Source organism: Petaurus breviceps, unplaced genomic scaffold (assembly GCF_028583685.1).
Source record: "Petaurus breviceps papuanus isolate PSGF00001 unplaced genomic scaffold, PetGlider_PUasm1.0 178, whole genome shotgun sequence".
Taxonomy (NCBI): Eukaryota; Metazoa; Chordata; class Mammalia; order Diprotodontia; family Petauridae; genus Petaurus; species Petaurus breviceps.
Window position 1 is genome coordinate 22,154,306 of NW_027185777.1, and position 20,435 is coordinate 22,174,740.

At 41.3% G+C, this 20,435-nt stretch overlaps 1 protein-coding gene across 26 annotated transcripts in view; it reads left to right on the plus strand.

Moving 5' to 3' along the window:
- Positions 1 to 20,435, plus strand: part of SVIL (supervillin) — a 267,203-nt gene that overhangs the window by 89,535 nt on the left and 157,233 nt on the right. The gene's annotated exons all lie outside the window — the stretch shown is intronic.

Genomic DNA, 20,435 nt, shown 5'->3' on the forward strand with positions numbered 1-20,435 from the left:
ATCTATCTATCTATCTATCTATCTATCTATCTATCTATCTATCTATCATCTTTTCATTTATCTACTTACCCATCCATTTCATTTGTTTATTTCCTTGTTTGCTCACTTATTCATTTGTTTGTTTGTTGATTGATTGCATGCCAGAACAAGATGAACTTCTGGATCTAAATTCACATGTGATTTATGTGAATTTCTGAAAACTGTTGATGGTAGCTGTGAATATGTGACAAGGTTCTTGGGGCTTTAAACACTGGCAATGACTGCAAACACTTCATCTCAGTTCAAAGCTCCTTTGTTTCAAAACTTAACTGCTAAAAAGTAAAAGCTGTTGACCCTGACCATAAATATTTATCATATGTCTAGTTCCCCTGAGCTGACAACAATCATTTTGGCAGGGGAGCTCCTAAAATCTGGCAGGCTCAGCAAATTATGAAAGAATTTAAGGTCTGTACATTATCAGTATTTCTTAAATGGGTCTGAGTTTTCATTTGTAACCAATCAGGAAAGCTGTCTTCCTGAATTTTGAACATCTCTGAGGCTGGGATATAAGTATCAAATGTAAGTGTATGGCTAAATGATGACCGAATGGATGAATGGGGGGAAAATTGTCTGTTAAACACTTTTGTGCAAATTGAAAAAGAAGAGTTTCTGCTCTCAGGTTGCTCATACTTAGGGAAGATACCACAGGTTGGAGAGTTAGGTAGTGCCTGTATCCTTGGGATAAAATTGCACCTCTGCCTCACTAGAGCACCCAACCAAAATGGGGAAGGGGGAGTAGATCTAGGTGTCAGAGTGGAGATTCTGGGTTCTCTCTAGCAGTGAGAGCCTAGGAGAGTTCATCTGGTTAAGAGGGGAAAGGGAAATTGGCAGTAAAGGGGTGGGGGTGAATTCAGGGGCAAGGAGGGCGAAGGGGGTTCCTGCTTGGTGACAACTGCAAATGGAACCTTCTACCTCTAAAGCATTGGGTTCATCCACTGGGGATAAGGCAAGTTGGAATGACTTAGTACCAGCTCCTAACAGATGGGCAGTTAGGAAAAAACTTTTTTTTGTGTTTAAAAATCTGTATATTATATGTTGTACTTATCCAAGAGGAACTCCACTGAAAGGAAGCAATGTGATTTGGTGGAAAGATCACTGATCTTGGAATCTGAGGAGACGGGTTCAAATCCCTGCTCTGCCATTTAATATTCGTGTGACTTGGGACAAATTGTTCGACCAATTTGGGCCTCAGTTTCCTCATCTGTAAAATAAGGGAATTGAACTTGGTGCCATTTTAGTTCCAAATCTATGATCCTTGAAGAAGGTGAATACTCTGAATGTCAGTGGTTGCTCTCACTCCTTCCATAACCCAGCAGGTGGTGACAGAGGAGTAAAGAGTCTGAAATGACACCCTTTCCAATATGATGAACCTGATTAGAAGCTCCCGGGACAGCTGTAAGAAGCCTCGGTGTCTTTCCAGGCCAGAGCTCCCTTCCCAGACTCAAGCACAGGGTTTAGTTGCTAACAGGTGGAAAAGTAGATTTGTGATCCAGAAAGTTGGACTAATGTTTGAAGCTGAAAGGAGAAAGCCAACTGAAATTTCTCTGCTGCCCTCTAACCTGCTCTGTCCTCCTTCTTTTCTTTCCCTTTCTCCATTAGAATAAGCAAGAATTTCTGGAATAGAGGGAGTGTATCATGGTATTGTGGGAAGAGTCACAGGACCTGAGTTTAAATTGTGCCTTTGCTTAGAACCTGTGTGAACTTGGCCAGGTCTCCCTGGGCTGCAGCTACCTCCTCTGTAAAATGGAAGGTTGGTTTAGATGTCCTCTGAAGGCCCTTCCTCTTGGGATTCTAAGATTCCTAAAGAATCAAGGAAAGTAAGCATTCTCTGACTTTCATACTTGGTTTATAATCTATGTCCTTTTTAGTTTTGTAGGTTTTTATAAATAAGAAGGGAAGGGAATAAGCATTTACATAGTACCTGCTGTATACCGTCACTTTTAAGTGTTTTAAAAAATTTGGGGAGTGGAGCAGCTAGGTGGCACAGTGAATAGAAAACCAGCCCTGGAGTCAGGAGGACCTGAGTTCAAATCTGGCCTCAGACACTTAACACAAAACTAGCCATGTGACTTTGGGAAAGTCACTTAACCCCAATTGCCCTACCTTAGCCCCTCCAAAAAAGCAAAAAAAAAAATTTTTTTAAACAATCTCATTTGGTGATAAATTTTTATTGATATATTTTGTTTATAAAAATCACCAAATTGCTCTCAACATCCCTTCCCCTCCCTTCTCCCAGAGAATCATTCCAGGTAATCATTTTTTTTTTTAAGTAAAGGAAAAAAAATCAGCAAAACTGATTACTACATCAAAAAAGTCTGGAAAATATATACAGTGTCCGGTACCCCTTCCCCCTAGGAGTTTACCTTCCATGTATTTGCATTCTCTTTCATATACCTCCCAGTGCAGAAGGGTCCTGGTACAGGATGAGAAGGCCTCATCTTTTTACTTGTACATTTTGGAGATTTTCTGTATGTGTATGTAGCTGTAATGCACATTTTGGTTATAAAAAAGTTTTCTCTAACTTAGCCCCATGGTAATAAACTCACTTTTTGAACCTGGCAAACAGCACGTCTGAGCACCGGGTTTGAAGAGCTAGGGTCTCTTGGTCTGGATTGGCTAGAGCTGTTAGACTTTATTTATTTATGTTTATCAAGCTCTGGTAAACTCGGTTCTTGTTTTTTGAAGGTGAAAGGAGGATAAGAGTGTTTCCTGTTCCTCTGGAGTATTGTGTTAATTCTATTAATGAAGACCTTATTCATTGCCGGGATTTATTTTGAGAACTCAAATCATCTTTAGGCCTGAATTGTGTTGACTGTTCACCTTCAGAGAAAATTTCTAAAATTAACTTTTCAACTGCAGTCTAGTGGTCTCCCAGAAAGGCTTTGAAACTATGATAATTTCATGGGCAAAGCTCCTATAATAAACCAGATAGATTCTCACATTGCCTGGAGCCCCTGGACCTCCAGAGAGCACAGTCTTATTAGCTTATAAGAAGTAAATTGCAATGCACATGAAGTATCTTTTTTGTAAATGCCTAAGTGGATTGCCTCACAAGCCCACAGCTCCCCTCTCCTGCATGGAACCTTTCCAATTGCTGCATCCCTCACTGGCTAGTACCTCTCACTTCACCCCCCACCACATGAAGCTTGCACCTACGGGGACTGTTGATCTTTGGTGTTTGTGTCTCCGGGGCCTGGCACACAGCACAGACTAAATAAATGCACTGACTTCAGCCAGGTGAATCATTTTTCGCCAGCAGCCGGAACAGAGATTCCCTAAGGAAGTGAACCAGTGTCTGAAAGGGCTGGGGGGAAGGGCCCCAGTTCATTACTAGCATATCTCTGGAGTGATTGTGATCAAAGAGACTTTTAAAATTTTTATCTCTGAGGGGTGAAATCAGGCAAAGGGAGGAATTTTTTAAAAGCATGACTTGAGGGAGGCAACGTCACTTAGTCAGTCAAGACCCTGTCCAGGGAGAGACCACCCAGGTTCCGCTGTTACCTCTGACACTTATTAGCTGTGATCTAGGCCATGATCAAGTCCCTCTGAGCTTCCTGGAGCTCTGCCTGTGAGTTATGTTGTTTGTTGTTAGATCTAAGTTAGAGATAGTTTGGGATCTGTTTTGGTGAAGGAAGGGAGTTCCCAGCCAGTTGCCAAAGATGTATTAAGAACCTACTATGTGCATGTAGAAACCAAGAAAGAGCACTTACATCATAATGGGGAAGGGAACACTCGTGAAGCACCTACTATGTGTCTCTTTACAAATAGTGTCTTGTTTCCTCAACTCGGGGAGGTGGGTGTTCTTATTTCACTCCCATTTTATAGATGAGGAAAGTAGAGGTGAAATGACTTGGACAGGGTCATACAGTTTGTGTCTGAGACCAAATTTGAACTCAGGTCTTTCTGAGATGACACATAAATAGGAACTGGGGGAGGGGAGGGGAGACTTGCTTTGGAGGATGTGGCATTGGTATTTAAATCTCAGAAAGTCAGAAGTAGAATGTAGAGGAACTTGAAGGATTCCTGTTCTCAAAGTAGAGGCCCTACAGGGGTGGGGAGCCTGTGGTTTTGAGGCTACACGTGGCCTTCTAGATCCTCAAGTGCAGCCTTTTGACTGAGTCCAAGTTTTACAGAATAAAACCTTTTATTAAAGGGATTTGTTCTGTGAAGTTTGGATTTAGTCAAAGGGCCACACTTGAGGACCTAGAGGGCCACATGTGACCTCAAGGCCATAGGTTCCCCACCCCTGGAGTAACTCACTAGTAGAAGAAATGCTTTTCCCCTGCACTGTTGTAGTCTAGGGGTACTGGGAACCCCTAAATTCAAGGGCAAAAGGTATGGGTTCTGCCTGAAAAGAATTCAACTCAAGCCTTCTTTCCAGTTTATCAAAATACTGGTTGAGGTGGGTGAGATTTTAAGAATCTGCACTATTGGCCATATTCTTAAGGAATCTGAGCCATCTAATGGGGGCAAGGTGGACCCTTATATACAGTGGTCAAGGAGTAGGTCTAGATGGAACCAAGGAGTAGCACTCTATGGTGGGGCCAGGTACAGACAATGAGGGCCAGATAATAGGGTAGTTAAAAGATTTATTCAAACTGAGTTTAGGGACTGGGTTACTGGAATTCCCAGGAAAGTTCAAAGAGGAGAGTTCCAAAACCCATACCAGATTCTTAAAATATGGCCAATAGTGAAGTTCACCTACCCCAATCAGTGTTTAGTAAACCTCCTCTCTGACTGAAGGCTTGAGATAAATTCTTTCAAGGCAGGACCTATGTCTTTTGTCCTTGAATTTCAGGGTTCCCGGCACCCCTAGAACACAACACTGCCACGGAGAGATCTGCCAGTGTGAGAGGCCCCAGGCACTGGGGGAAGTTTCAGGGTGAGAAGGTAGCTGCTATACGTCATTGAAAGTCCAGAGAGTCAGAATCAGAACCTGGGAAAGAATGAAGGGCCCAGGCTTGGGCTGTCCCTCAAAATGTGGAGGTTCTGGGGGAAACTTAGCAATGGAAGAAGAGGGGCAGAGGAATGTTTCATGGATCGTAGACTATAGACTGAGAGCTGGGAGGTCACCTCATCTAACCTCCACTTTTTTGATAGGAAGAAACTGAGGCCAGTCAAGGGTAGCTGACTTGCCCAAGGTCACACAGGTAATTAGCAAAGCCTGTATTCGATCCTATGTCTTCCATTCATAAAGCGAGGTCTGGGGACACTGTGGGGAGAGAAGGCTGTCTGCAAGATCAGAACTATTTTCATAGTCATACTAAAGACATTTTCATTTTTAATATGGTAAATATAGATCAGTGTAACAACCCAATAACTTACTCACTTTTAGGATTTCTAACATCAGAAAGTTTGAGAGCTGCTGTCTTTGAGGTAACTTGGGACAATGACAAGGAGACTGTGTTAAATGAGAGAATATTTGTAAAATGATTAGTAAATATTTCTTTCTTTTAAGCACCTCATTCCATTGTTGTTACTGGTGAGTTATTTTCAGTCAAATGAAATAACATATGTAAAGGGTTTCATAAACCTTAAGTGCTATATAAATGCTTTGTTGTTGTTCAGTCATTTTAGACTCTGCATGACCCTGTTTGGGGTTTTCTTGGCAAAGATCCTGGAGTGGTCTGCCATTTACCTCTCCAGCTTATTTTACAGATGAGGAAACTGAGGCAAAACAGGCTTAAGTGACTTGCCCAGGGTCACACAGCTAGTAAGTTTCTGAGGCTTCATTTGAACTCATTCCTCACTCCAGGCCTTGTGCTCTAACATCATCTACCCACCCCTCATTCCAATGCAGGACATCCCAGGTCCCTGTCAGCTCTGGGAAGGGTTGGTCACCATTCAGTTTTGGAATAATTTTGCTGTTTTAAAAGATGTTCTGAGCCAGACTCTTAGGGGAACCCCTAAAATGTCTACTAGAATGGCCCAGGGGAACTGTTTACTGTGTTGGAATTAGGCATATTCCTCATTGAGAAACCTCATTGTGAACTAGCAACTAATAGATTGGCTGCCTAGTCAGTCCCCAAAGGAAGAAATAAAATTTGCATTCCAATAGTGCCTCCTTTTTAAAGAGACTGTGGAGAGTTTTCCTCGGCCATGGGCAGAGTTACAGATGGCAAATAGCTTAAACAATATTCACCATGAGAATTCCCTGAGCCAAGTGTCCAGACCTTTGTGCCATTGTATTGGACAGAGGTAAAGAAATTATATGAAGACTTGTTGATTCCAGTCGGGGAAACCTGGCTTTCTGGTTTTAATGAAGTGCTGAAGAAGTCAAGGAGGAGGAAAGTGAAGTTCAGAGAGATCAGATGACATCCTGGGTCATGGAGTTGGCAAGGAGATGTCCGAACTGAGCAGATCTAAACGGTTAGCATTGCATTGGGTCTCCTTTCTGCCACTGACAAAGTCCACAGGAGCTGTTCAAATGAGTGTGAGCAGGGGAGTGAAATCTGGCAGAGAAAAGTATTTATTCCAATGAGAAAACTATTTGGGGTCACTGTTACATATCTCTTCCTTCACCTTATTCAGGTTGGGGGGGCAGGGATGAGGACGAAAAGAAAATTTTCAACATACAAATTGGCCTTAAGAAAGCTCTCTTGAGGTAATTTAGTTTAACTGCTCATTTTTCAAATGCAGTCTGACCAAGTCCAAAGTAATTTGTTGTTGATCACACCAGGTTTTCTAGCACTCCAGTCTAATGTTTTTAATAATGATAATAAAAATGCTTTTTAATATCTTTGGCTTGTCTCACAAATACCTCCAAGTTACAGGGTGATGAGTGTGGTTAAGATGGTCAAAAGATGATGATGGTAAGATTATTGGCCTTGGGTGGGTGGTGTAAGAAAGAACTTCGTATTTTACTAAAAAGATATGTATTTTTTAAAGAGCACAGAGTGTTCCAGACAAAAACATGCTCCTTAAGAAACATTTTGATGTTAACTGTGTAAATAAATCATGCTAAGACATTTCTCTTCAAGTTTTTGTCCCCTTGGGGAGATAAGAATGGGCAAAACCAATAAGCTTTTGAAGTCAGATTTGGAGGAGGATGTGGGCTTAGGAATTTCTCACATTTTTTTAGTTGGGGATAGAATGAGGGGAAAGAATTCCCTCCCTTTCTGTGCTCTTCCCCCACAACTTCCCCTACCCCAGGTTCCTGTTAGGGGCTCTGTCCTGGGAGATGGCCAATGTGAATTATGCATCATCGGCTTTTAACATAAAATTTTAAAACACAGCACACTACGTCTTACTACAGAGCTTTGGGTGTTTTATGCACTGATTTTTTGTGTGTGCTTCAGTTAAACTGGAATGATTTAATTCAACTCAACAAGCATTTTATAAGCATGTCAGCAAGGCTAGATGGAGAGTGACCTTCTGAAGAGTTACAAAAACTGGTCTCTAAGTCTCCCTCTTTCTTACTTATCCTGACTTTAAAATTCTGGGCAAGATACTTAATTTTTTCAGTGACCCAGACAACCCTCTAAAACCAGAGAAATCTCAGTATATAAGATTATAAACTCAGTGTTCCAGGCACTTTGGTGCTCAAATGTTTATCAGTTGATTGATTCATTGAAAAGTTGTGGAATATTTTCTGATCGGCATTGGCAGGAGTTTCTTCATTGGGTCAGTCTCTATGCCAAAGAAATTCCAGGTCCAGATCAATCCACCGGTCAACCAACTAAGGCACCAGGCGACTCAGGCCCTGGGAATACAGAGTCAAAACCAACTAAATATATGCTCAAGGAGCTCACACGTGATTTTAATTCTGCATGGTATTGCGGCCTGGAAGATAGAAATCTGTCTTTTTTTTTTTCTTTTCTTAAAAAAGACCAGTCAGAATGTTTCAAGAAGTTACTTGTTTGTTCAGTTAACCAACCTTTAACCTCAATTAGTTATGAGCTAACCAGTTAACCTCAATTTCTTTGAGCATGGTTTTGACTAAATGATAAACCTTGCCTAAAGAAGAAGAATATCTGGTAAAGTTATCTGTTACTAAGTAATTTCAGTTCAGTTTGATAAATATTGATTGTTTCATCAAGGCATGGTGCTAGACTTGATACAAAGACAGAGTGAAAAAACCCACCTTTAGGTGCTCACATTCTTCTGAAAGAGAACATGAGTTAAGTCTAAAGACTGTTGTTGAGTTAATAGAAGCAGTCATTTGAGATTTAACCCAATATCTCCCCTAAGCAGTCTGAGGAGTCCTGGTGGTAATTGTGTTGATTGTTTAGTCGTTTTCAGTTGTGTCTGACCCTTCATTACCCAATTTGCCATTTTATTCTCCAACACATTTTACAGTTCAGGAAACTGAGGCAAAGAGGGTTAAGTGACTTGCCCAGGGTCACACAGCTAGTAAGCTTCTGAGGCTGAATTTGAACCCAGGGAGATGAGTCTTCCTGACTCCAGGCTATCCACTATGGCACCATCTAGCTGTCCAGGTAGTGCTTGTCCTTTTGAAAACAGTGTTGCTTTTGCATTATGTGTAGTAAGGATATGGTGTGTATTCAAATAGCAGAGAATCCTCCCCCCCCCAAAAAAATAAAATAAAATCAAAATCATTTGGTTATAGAATTTGCTTTTATATTTATATTTGAGTATAGATGTATAGATGTGTCCCAACTGACTAAAAGTTTGTTTGTAAGCTGTTTGGAATTTAGAATTCATTTTCTCCATAAAAACTATGTTCAATGTAGTGTTTAGGTGTTAAGGAAAAGTCAAGGAGCTGGGGGGAGAAGAGGAACCTGGATGGCAAGGTGAGTGGTATATGAGAAAGTATTCAGAGACTGCTCAAATCTCAAGCAAAGTAGCGAAGCATCCCTGAGAAGGGGTATGGGAAGAGGAAAAGCTGGGATGCTGCTTGGATTCTCTGTCTTTACCCTTTTCACATTTTCCTTTAACATGCAAAGAGAAAGCACCATTTTTGATTAATGATTCAAGGCATTGCTGTTTGTCCTTCATTCTCAAAAGAGGACCATGACAACAGGAAGGTGATGCCATGCCTTGCAAGTGAATTGGATTTAAGTGAAGGAAGGCTGTGCAGAGTCACCAGCCTCATGTTCTCTTCTGGAGCCATCTGGGCTCCAGATAGATCAGAATGACTGGAGATGGCCCCCAGTTGCAAGTAAGATGTTTGCCCAGATGGAATGGAAGTACTTAAGTGTTTTGGTTTTAAAAGGATTTCCTTCCCTCCCCTATCTGGCTACAGCTACATACGAAGGCTAACAGGGTCTGGATATGACCAAGGCAAGTGTTTTACCAAAAGAGGTACTGACAGTGAGCTAGGGATAGAGTCTTATTGATCATTATATGTAATCAAGAGTTAATTATGTCCAAAAGCTGTTTAACCTTTGAGATAGTGGGATGAATGAATGAATGAATCAATCAATCAATCATATATCAAACAAGGATTTAAATGTTAATAAGTCTATATTTAGAAAATGTACAACTAGGTCCCAAAAAGTGCAAATAATGAAGCCTATGAAGTGGTCACATGTATTTCAATTATCACTGTTTGAAGTTGTGATTACATAAAATGTGGTCACTGGTTCTAGTCCATTGGAAATATTCAGTGTGAATTCAAATAATGCAACCATTTGCTAGAATTCATTATTCTCACTAATCAGGACCCAGCTGTATAATATGTCTCATTGCAAATTTAAGAGTTGACTAGACAGTAAGATTACCTTTTAAAAAAAAAATCAAAACATGAGATGATGAAGTGCTAGTCTCCTAATAGGTTACAACTTTATTTAGATACTTTAAAAGATCTCTCCAAGATGCCATGGATGGAAGGATGGTCTTGGCATCAAGAAGAAAACAGTCTCAGATCCTCCCTCTGCCATATGGTTGTGTGACCATCAGCCAGTCAGCTTCCCTGTGCCCCTGTGACAGATGAACTGATAATCTGCATTAGTGGGGAGAATTTCTATCTGCCAATCAAATCACAACTGGATCAAAACAAAAAGAGATCCACTGTTTCATCAGCACAGGTGCAGTCTATTGATGAGGATTACTGGGATTCCAAAGCTCATTTTTCCCTTGAATTTCTTGCCTGTGTTTTCCTGTAAACCTATAAATCCACTATGTAAGCTCCATTTAGAATTTCCAGGGTTCTAGACAATAAATCTATTGCTATCCCAGTTTGGAATGGCCTGTTTCAGGAAGTAGCAAATTCCTTCTTGCTAGAGACATTTGAGTAAACACTTATGTTGTAGAACGATTCTCAGTCAGGTTTTGGTTTACCTACATCACTTCCAAGGCCCTTCCTTGTTCTGAGATTCTGTGATCAGAGAAAAACATTTTTTTATATAAAGATTATACTTCCAGCCTAGGCCAACATTGGGTGTACAATGGGCCAGAGGGCACAACTGGTTTAATCCAAACTCATCCAAACCTCCTGGAACAACTTCCTAAGATGGACCAGATGCCATGGACAGCATACATGGTGGTGTCCATCTATGATGCTCTTAAGAGTACTGAGTCAAAAATGAATGTAGTCTATTTGAAATCAGGGACTGTTTTGTGTCTGTCTTTTTTTCCCCTGTGCCTAGCAAACTGTTCTTTACATAATAGATGCTTTAGAATTATCTGTTAAATCAAATTGAAGAAGAACAGGTAGAGAGATGGATTCTCGAATTATTTGAAATTTTGCTTTTAGGTGGTTTCTTTTTCTCATACCTGAATAACAGTTAAACCTCTATCTGAAATCATTTTGACTTAGTTCTCCACTTGCAAGTAGATTACTACACATTCATTTTGTCTAAAATTATAGTGAATAACTGTGAGATGAATCCTATTAATAGAAGAATGGAATAGTTCAGTTACAAAATATACTTACTTCTAAAGGTGGTTCCAATTAGCTGATGCACATCCAAATATAAATAGGTATTTATCACCAGGGGATCAGCTGTAAGAATGGTGTGGTATGAAGGACCCAAAATGGCAATTCAGGAGAAGTGGGTGCTTGTTCTAACTCTGCTAAGTTTCACATGTTATCTTGACCAAATAAGTTCTCTGTAAGATGTAAGGGTTAAGCAGAATTCCTTCTAGGACTAGCATTCTAATCCATCTCTTCAAAAGCTGGATTTTCTGTAAATGTTAGAAAAAAGTTTAAAAAACAAGCCTACCTGTATCCAATGAATCACATAAATTATATTTTTGAAAATCAGACAGCCCTTTAAATTTTTTGTGTACATCTTGGTAGAATTTAAAGTACTGAGCTTTTCATTTGAGCTATAAACGATGTATTAAATCAGGGTGGGAAACCAGAATTTAGGGGACTGCAAATCTACCACCTCTCTAGTATGGAAATTACTAAATAGTTTGCAAATGATTCAGCAATGGCACATTCTTGGTTCTCAGAGGAAATTATTCCATTTATATTACTGCTATCAAGGGCTGAAGTCATTATGTTGAATTATTTACTTAATAATCTCCTAAAGACCAACTATGGGATGAAGAATGGGCAAGGAGCCATAAAAATTCTGCTTAAAGGATGGTTTAAGCATAGGGGAGAAATGAGAAATAAGGTCCCTAGTAACTAGTTAGGACTTGTTTATTTCCACATAGAATAATAAGTTCCCTGGGGATCTTGGCTCTGATTACCTTATCTTCTCCCTTGGTATGTACAGGCCTCTTGAGGTCAAAACAGATTCTCTCCTGATTTGTTAATGGATAAGAGCTGAGTGTTGATTTCCTGGAGGTAACCTAAGAGGCAAAACCTGCCAATGTCTACGCTGTCCAATTGAGAGAAAGATATGCATTATGCTTGTGAAGAGACCTAGAAAGAAAGGGAGCTTTGAGTCTATGTAATTGTCCCCACCAGCTTTTCCAGGAAAATATAAGGAGAAAAACAGTAAACTATTTGATTCATGTTAGTGCCAGGCACCAAGCCTCTTATGATAGGTTGAAACCTTGGTCTTACCTTTATACCTCTTCTCATCCTGTCATACCTCAACCATGGGAAGGCTCTGGACCTTCAGGCAGCCCTGAGGATACAGATCTAAGAAACCCTTTATGCTCTAGCCACTTGGGGGAATCAATGCAGAGCTGATAAGTTTGGGGCAAGGGCAGTAAGACCCTGAATAGGTTATTTTGTCCTGAAATCCTATTTGCCACTTGTTTCCTCTCCAGGATTCCCATGATTTTCCAATTCTAAACTCCCACCTGGACTCTAAACTGCCCGTAATAAGGAAGCACCTTAGCCATGCCCTCAGTACATGGCAAAGTCCATTCCCCTTCCTTGTTGATATTGCAGCAGGGGGCTGTAAAATGGCAACTTATTTCTATTTTTAACAAGAAAAGATGTCTTTCTCCCAGCCCTGCCAAAGATAAAAGAGAGATGCTCCCCAAACCCTAGCTGTGTTTGGAAATAGTTGAAGTTGTAACCATTTGCCTGGGGAGGCTGTGCTCACCCCCTCCCAGTTCTATCCAAGGCCAAGGGGAAGCTGCATCTGAGTCACCCTCTAAGTAGGCAAATTAGTTCAGGCTGGGGTTTTATATGATCTGTAAAGCTACTGTTCAAGAAATTTGAGATGTCAGTCCAGTGAGAACTTTTAGCAACCTCCCACTCACAAAGGACAGCATGGATAATAGGTAACATTTCCCTTTCCTTTTTAGTGAGGAATAGGTGTAAACTGAGGGAGGAAAGGAAGGATCCAGAATTAGGGATCATAGGACCTCTTCTCTCACCTTCTCATGTCACAGAGAGGAGAGTGGTAGCTTGTCCAAGGTCATAATGGTAGTCAATAAACAATAAAGTCCAGGTATGGTTTGCTTGCCACTTTACCATGCTGAGGTGGGAGGGACGACACTTTTGGCCAATGATCTCTGACACTGAGATGGACTCACCCAGGTGTACTCCTGCTCATCAGATCAGGTGTCCATCCTTCAGTGCTTTTCTCCAGGAGAATGAAGAGTTTGCTGCCTGCTCTCTGAGATCATGTCCAGTTGAGCTTGTCTATATGCTGTTTGTACACAGTTGTTTACGTGTTGTCTCCCCCATCTGAGAGCCTCTGGAGAACCTGAACGGGTCCTTTGCTTTTTAGTATCCCCAGAATTTCACAAAGTGGTTGGCTCATAGCAGACACCTAGTAAATGCCTGTTGACTTGAAACACTCTAGAGGGCATAACTCCCTCTCTTGTGGAATGAGGTGCCAGTGGCTGTGTTTTCAGAGGGATTGGGACTAGCTACATTTGCCTGAGCTGTGTTGGGGAATCAGGAGGACAAAAGCAAGGGGCATGGGTTGAATGGAGAAGGAAGTAAAGGTACAGATGCTATTAAAAGTGGCCCCACTGCTAGTCTGGACACTGGATGAACTAGAGTTATGCAGAAAATATGATTTAAGAGTGAAATGCACTTCGGAGTGGTCATCAGAGATGCTGAGTCTTAGGGTCAGGAATACATGGGTTCAAACTCCACCACTATGTGTGACCTGACCTCTCTAGTTAGTGGGCATTGATTAATTATGTGCAGTCACTGTGCTAAGTACTAAATCAGTGTGTAAACTAATCTGTTTAAGTGACTTAATTTCTAAACCTCAGTTTCCACATCAGTAAGCATTTAAGCTTGCATGATGCATCAGTCACAAGAATACAAAGACAAAGGGAACAATTCCTTGTCTTGAAGAGCCCGTGCACATAATAAGTTTCTGCAGAAAAATCCAGGTTCATTGGGGGCAAGTAAGCCTGGCAGCCAGGGATCAGGAAAGGATCCATGTCAGACATGAGCTTGAACTGAGTTTTTAAGGAAGATGAGGTGGAATAAACTAATAAACCTTCTGCTTCTCGGGGCTGTTGTCAAGCCCAAGTGAGATCATGGAGGTGGGCTCGTTGAAAACTTTACTACCCTGCATAAATGTCACTGATTATTATTCTGGTCATTCCTGCTTCTCACACCTAGCCGTGAGTGGAAATAGGTGGAAGGCACTTGGCAAAGAACTCCACCTGGAGGATGAGGGCGTGTAAAAGCAAAGGGATGCAGGCTGGAGCAGATTAGGGCCCAGGCATACAAACAGAAACCAAGAGGACACAAGGACAAGATGGACAGAGGAAGGCAGCCTTTCACATAGTTACTTAGCACCTGCTGTATGTAAGGGACTGTGCTAGTCACCATGGGAGATAGAAATGAATCAGACTTAATTCTTGCCCTCAAGGAGCTTACAGTCCAGTAGGAGAGAAAAGACATTACACACATGTAACTATAATATAGGAAAAAAATGTTATTAATGCTGTAAGAGAGGGGCAAGCAAAGTGCTACTGGAAGGAAGGAAGCAAGCATTTATTAAGCACCTACTGTATGTTAGCCACTGTGCTAAGCGCTTTCCAAATATTATCTCATTTGATTCTCACAACAACCCTGGAAGTCAGGCTCTATTGTTACCCCTATTACAATTGAGGAAACTGGGACAGGAGTTAAGTGACTTGTCCATGCTCCATTCCCACCCACAGGTTGAGGTCAAATTTGAACTCATCTTCCTGACTCCAGGTCCAGTGCTCTGTCTATGAGGCAACCTTGCTGCACAGGACAGAGACCACTTCTTGATGGGGTAATAAGTAAAATCTCCATGGACTTCACCCATTTAGACTGAGATTTCAAACATAGTGTTGATCAGTAGAGATGGAGGTTGGGAAAGAAGGGTCTTCATTACAAGTGGAAGGTGCCACCAGAAAAAAAAGTCTGGAGGCTGAAGGAGGAGCTAGCAGTAAAGTATGAAGCAACCAGGTGGTCCAGAGGAGTGGGGTGGGATATTGGGAGTGGGCTCAGGAAAGCAGATAGTACTTATACAAGGAAGATAGTACTTACACCAACAGCGAGAAAAGGGCCCGGGCACTGAGTCAGCTTTCTTTCCTAGCTCACCTATTTTTCTTCTCCCACCCAGTAGAAGGTCTGAACGCTTGCAGGTAGGGAATAAATGAATGAATGAACTTCCTTCACATCTTAGCTACAATCTCACCTTCTGCAAGAAGCTCTTCCTGGTCTAGGAGGCAGTGGCTTCCCTCTGAGATTATATCATTTATCCTGTATATATCCAGTTGGTGCGTAGTTGTTTGCATGTTGGCTCTCCCATTTGAATGCGGATTCATTGAGGGGCAGAGACTGTTTCTGCCTTTCTTTGTATCTCCAGCTGCTTAGCCCCATGTCTAGCCCATAGCAGGTGGTTAATAAATGATTATTATTTGGTGAAAAAGCCTTTGGTAAGAGCTTGCTTTGTATCAAGTTTGTGCTTAGCAATGGGGACACAGATAGAAAAAACAAGTTCACTCCTGTCCCAAGGAGTTTAACAGTTTGAGAGAGGCAGGAGTGCAATGAGGGTGGGAGAGCAGTGAGCAGAGATAATTCTCTAATGAAGGTAGGTCCCTGCCCCTGCTTGGCGGCCTCAAGTACTAGGCTTGGCTGACTCCTGAGGTTGGTTTCTAATTTAAATCCTTTCTTAAAACCTCCCAGCATCTTAGATAGATGCATATCCTGCAGTACTCAGGACAAGTATCTAGCCGGGAGAAAGAGTGCTCCTACCTTGGAGAACATTTGTCTGCCTGAGAGAAAGTGGAAGGTATTTGCAGATGTGCATAGTAATCAGAAAAGATAGATTTTTTTTTCCAAATCTGCTTTTATATCTTTATGTCTACACTGAATCCCTAGCCACCTGGGGGTTCTATACCACTAGTTACACCCTCTTGGCAATGCTCCATCACTTCAGTTATTAGTACCATAGAACAAGGGTGGGCATGCTTTGACCTGTGCCCAACCCCATTTTTGGACAGGTGCCCTTACAAGGTAAATATGTGAACCAAACTCCTAAGCATCTTTTCAGAGAGAGCACAAATCCAGGCATTCTAAAACACTCATGCAGGACCAAAATGTATGGACACTCTCAGAGCCTGAGCCCTGCGTTTTTGTATTATGAGCTATTAACAGCTTAATGTAGGTTTCTTATTTTATGCGAAAGGGATAAAAGTCCAAGAATAACACTGAGGTCATTTGAAAACATAGGCTATAGCTGCCCATTAAACTTCCTTTTCAATATAGATTTTGTTCAAACTATGATCAGAATTGAACCTGAATGTATAATTTTATAATGAAATGTGGGATGCTTCTTTTCAGAGGGAAGACTCCCTCCTGGCATTTCTGTGTCAGTCTTCCCTGTTCGTCCCCATGAGATGGCTCTTTATTCAGTTAATATGAACACCTTGTATGTTTGAAAACGACAGGTGATGAAATTCGATTCAACCATCTGTGAAAGATGGCTTGTCTTGTGTGTGTGTGTGTATGTGTGTGTGTGTGTGTGTTCATTTCCTTTCTCATCTGCAGCTCTCAGCTGTTTGAAATGTGCTCCTTTGAGCACCTGTAACTTTGTAGGGGAGTTCTTAAACTATTTTTCTATTTCCATTTTAAACACTCCATGTTGGGGAGTAGCTAGGTCACATAGTGAATAGAGCACTGACCCTGGAGTCAGGAGGACCTGAATTCAAATGTGGCCTCAGAAACTTAACAGTCACACCAGCCGTGTGACCTTGGGCAAGTCACTTAACCCCAATTGCCCAGCCTTCTCCCCTCCAAAAAAAAACATAAATAAATACTCCATGTTACTCACTTGGTACCATACTTGATTTATCCCTTCTTTAGACAAAAGAAGCACCCTCTTGCCTTCAAGGTCTTTTCCAAAAAAGGAGTTTTCTTTCCCCTTTTTTCATCTCCGGCCCAGTTATTCCCAGTTACTCCTCTCATCCAAGAAAGCAGAGTTCCAAATAGTTGCTGACTATAAATGAATTCACATGTGTATGACAAGTGTGCAGGAGAAGTGGTGTGGTTTGCCTCCCCAGTCCCTTGACAGAGTCGTGACTGAATATAATTGATGAAAACAGCTGGTTCCTCACGCCTCACACTGACTTGCTTCTGCTTGGTCTTCCAAGAAAGGCAAAGCTTGCTTGGGGACGAGGCTGCTGCATTGTCAGACCTCCCCTTGTCAGACTTGCTGGGAATTGGGAACTGAATGGGAATGAATTGGCTTGAAGCAAAAGTGTCCTGTGTGTTTGTGTTATTTCTTAGGAGATTAAGTTTTTAAATACTTGTACTCATGCAGGTTGGATAGCTTTTACAGTTTAAAATGAGATCTGTTCTGGATTGATTAACTAGTGCTGTTTCCAAATTCACAAGGTTTTGCCTATATAACTAGCGGTGGCCTGACGACATCCCCACAACAGGTTTGTTTTTCCCTGGGTCTTTTATGAGCGCATCACAGTTTGCTTCCAGGAACAATTATGGATTAAAACCTACGTGTCCCTTTTGTGGTGCAGCAGCAGGCTCAGGAGAAGCCTTCTTCCTCTCTTTTATAGAGGATGGGGCAGTGGGGGATGAATATGCCCTAGGCCAGAGCTCGAAATGGAATGTCTCACTTTCTTGATCTCGAACCTCTCTGGTTCTGTAATTTTTTTTTTGCTAAATGAAGTATGAGCAATGAGTCCACATGTGAGAAAATTCAGAAATGGCTCCCCTTACTTCTTGCTTGGGACAAGTAGATCCCTAATGGGAAAGGAACCCCTTTCCCAAATCCCCCTGAAAATAAGGGCTTCTTGAAGTCTATTAGATAGACCTGGAAACTGATTTGTAGTCAATCTAGTGATGTAGGTTTTACTAATACAATTCATGGAATCAGCTGCCTTGATTTTGAAGAACTTTTAACCAATAATGAAAATATTAAAGTCATTTTTCAAGTCATGTCCAACTCTCCATGACCCCATTTAGGGTTTTCTTGGCAAAAATACTGGAGTGGTTTGCCATTTCCTTCTCCAACTCATTTTACAGAGGAGGAAATTGAGGCAAACAAGGTTAAGTGACTTGTCCAGAGTCACACATCCAGTGTCTCTTGAGGCCAAATTTGAGCTTATGATGATGAGTCTTCCTGACTCCGGGCCCAGTGCTCATCCACTGACCACCTTGCTGCCCTGAAGGTATCAAAAAGTGGGCTGTAGGGGAGAGAGAAAGAAAAGGCCTCAATGATCAATAATTGAGTGACTGTACAGACTGAGTGATAAAATTCTGTGTGTGTTTGTGTAATCTGAAATCAGAAGTAAGCAGCCTTTTTGGTTTCATGGTCACCAAGCAATACATGGGGTTAAACACTGACCCTGTAGGGCCGAGGGAATGGGGACACAAAGGAAGGTCAGCACATTGTTGTTTCCCTCCCTAAAGTCTTATCTTATTGGCTTATCCCAGTCTTGCTATAAATTTAGTCAGTAAGCATTTATTAAATGCCTGCTGTATGCCAGGAGCTCTGCTAAATGCTAGGCATGGATAAAAAGAAAGAAAAAAAACCTGTCAGTTCCTGCACTCAAGGGGCTCACAGTCTAATGGCTTTAGATGAGAGCATAGCATCTGGCATTCTGGAAAACAGAGAGTGAATCAATGCAGCTTCCAGGGAAATGCTTGGTAAAGCTTTTCTCCAGAAACTTTTTTGTGTGGGTGTCATTAGTTATTTTCTTTGGAAGAGAAACTTACTCAACTCTAATAACATGTCTTGGAAACAGAATCTCAACGAAATAGGAATCTTCTAAGTTAGCACATGGTCTATACAGCCCTTCATCAATGGGATTTTTTTTCTTTTTAAGGAAGAACTAAATCACATTAAGCAAATTTCCAGAGGGTGTTGAAATGTTCTGGTCATACTGAAATATCATGGCTTCCAATTTCTAGAACCAATTAGCCTATCGTCTGGGGATTGGAAATATACTGGCACCTCACTTATAACATTATAAAGTTGGAGTCAGTTTTCGATGGCTTTTAAAGCACAGTCTAGAGGGAATTCAGTTATTAAAATACCAAATGGAGCTCCCTGGAAGGTGTTTCACTTATAATTGGATCCTAGGATATGGATCCCCATGATCATGGGGCGATATTCTTTTTATTGTGGTGGGGATTTTTGTAGGGATACTATTTGGCTTGTACTGGATTTCACCGTATATTAAATACCTTCTTAACGTGGCCCAAGATTGCATTAGTTTGCTCACATTGCCAACTCATGGAACTTGAAGTTTCCTTTAAACTCCACCCCCCTACCTTCTTTTTCAGAACAACTCCTGTCTAACCTTGCCTTTCCCATTTTAGACTTTCAAAGTTGATTGTTTTGGAGTCAGGTAAAGAATTTTACATTTCATTTATCCCTGATGAATTCATTTTATTAGATTCAGACCAATACTGAAAGACCCATCCAAGTCCTTTTGAATCCTGTCACCCCTTGTGTTAGCTTTTTGTCCCTTCTGGCATGGTATCATCTGCAACCTTGTTGAGTGTATCCCATCTATGCTTTTATCCAGGTCATCCACAGTCATTGTAAAAATGGTAAACAGCAAGGGGCCAAGCCCCCTGCCCTGCTGACACTGAGCTATTATTAACTACTCTCTGAGTTTGTTAATGCTGGCTGTGCGATTGGTCCTCAATCTATATGTGTATTTAATGTCTAAGCCTTATCTTTTCTACAGCAAATGTACCAGCCATTTGATCAAAAAACTTCGATAAAATCTAGATAAATTATATCAACAGCATTTCCTTTACCCATTAATCTAGTCATCTCATCAAAAAAGGAAATGAGTTTAGGCCGATGTGACCTTCCTGACCTGACACACATTGGCTTCTTATAGTCGCCATTTCCTTTTCTATAATTTACCAGTTATCCTTTTAATGGCCTGTTTTAGAATTTTCCCAGGAACTGAAATTAAGCTTACAGACTTCTAGTTTGCATAGTGCTCTCTCTCCCCACCTTTTTTAAAAAAATTGGGAACATTCGCTCTTCTCAAATTGTGGCACTTCTCTTATTTTTCATGATTTTCTGAATATCACTCACAGAGCTTAGAAACCACATCTTGCAGTTCTTAGGCAGATGTTTCCCAACCCAAATCAGCAAACATTTTTTAAGCACCTACTATGTGCCAAGCATTATGTAAGCTATAGGTATACAAAGAAAGGCAGGAACAGTCCCTGCCCTCAAGAAGGTCCCAATCTAAGCAGGGAAATGATGTGCAAACACCTGTGTACAAACAAGCTGTATACAGGATGAATGGGAGATAGTCTCAGATGGAAGGCATGAGCGTTAAGGAGGACAGGGACAGGTTTCTTTGTAGAAGGCAGAATTTTAACTGAGACCTGAAACAAAATGGGAGGTGGAGATGAGGAGAAAAATCACTTAAAGTCTGGGAAACAGTCAGTGGACATGCATGAAATAGGGAGAGGAGCTTGTGGGAGAAACAGCAGGGAAGCCGTACCCTCCCTCAGAGCTGGCCTCCCCTTTCCACAGAGTATAGCTATATGTACATAGTGATCTGTGCATCATCTCCCCTTTAGAAAGTGAGCTCCTTAAAGATAGGAGCTCAAGGGGGCGGCTAGGTGGCGCAGTGAATAAAGC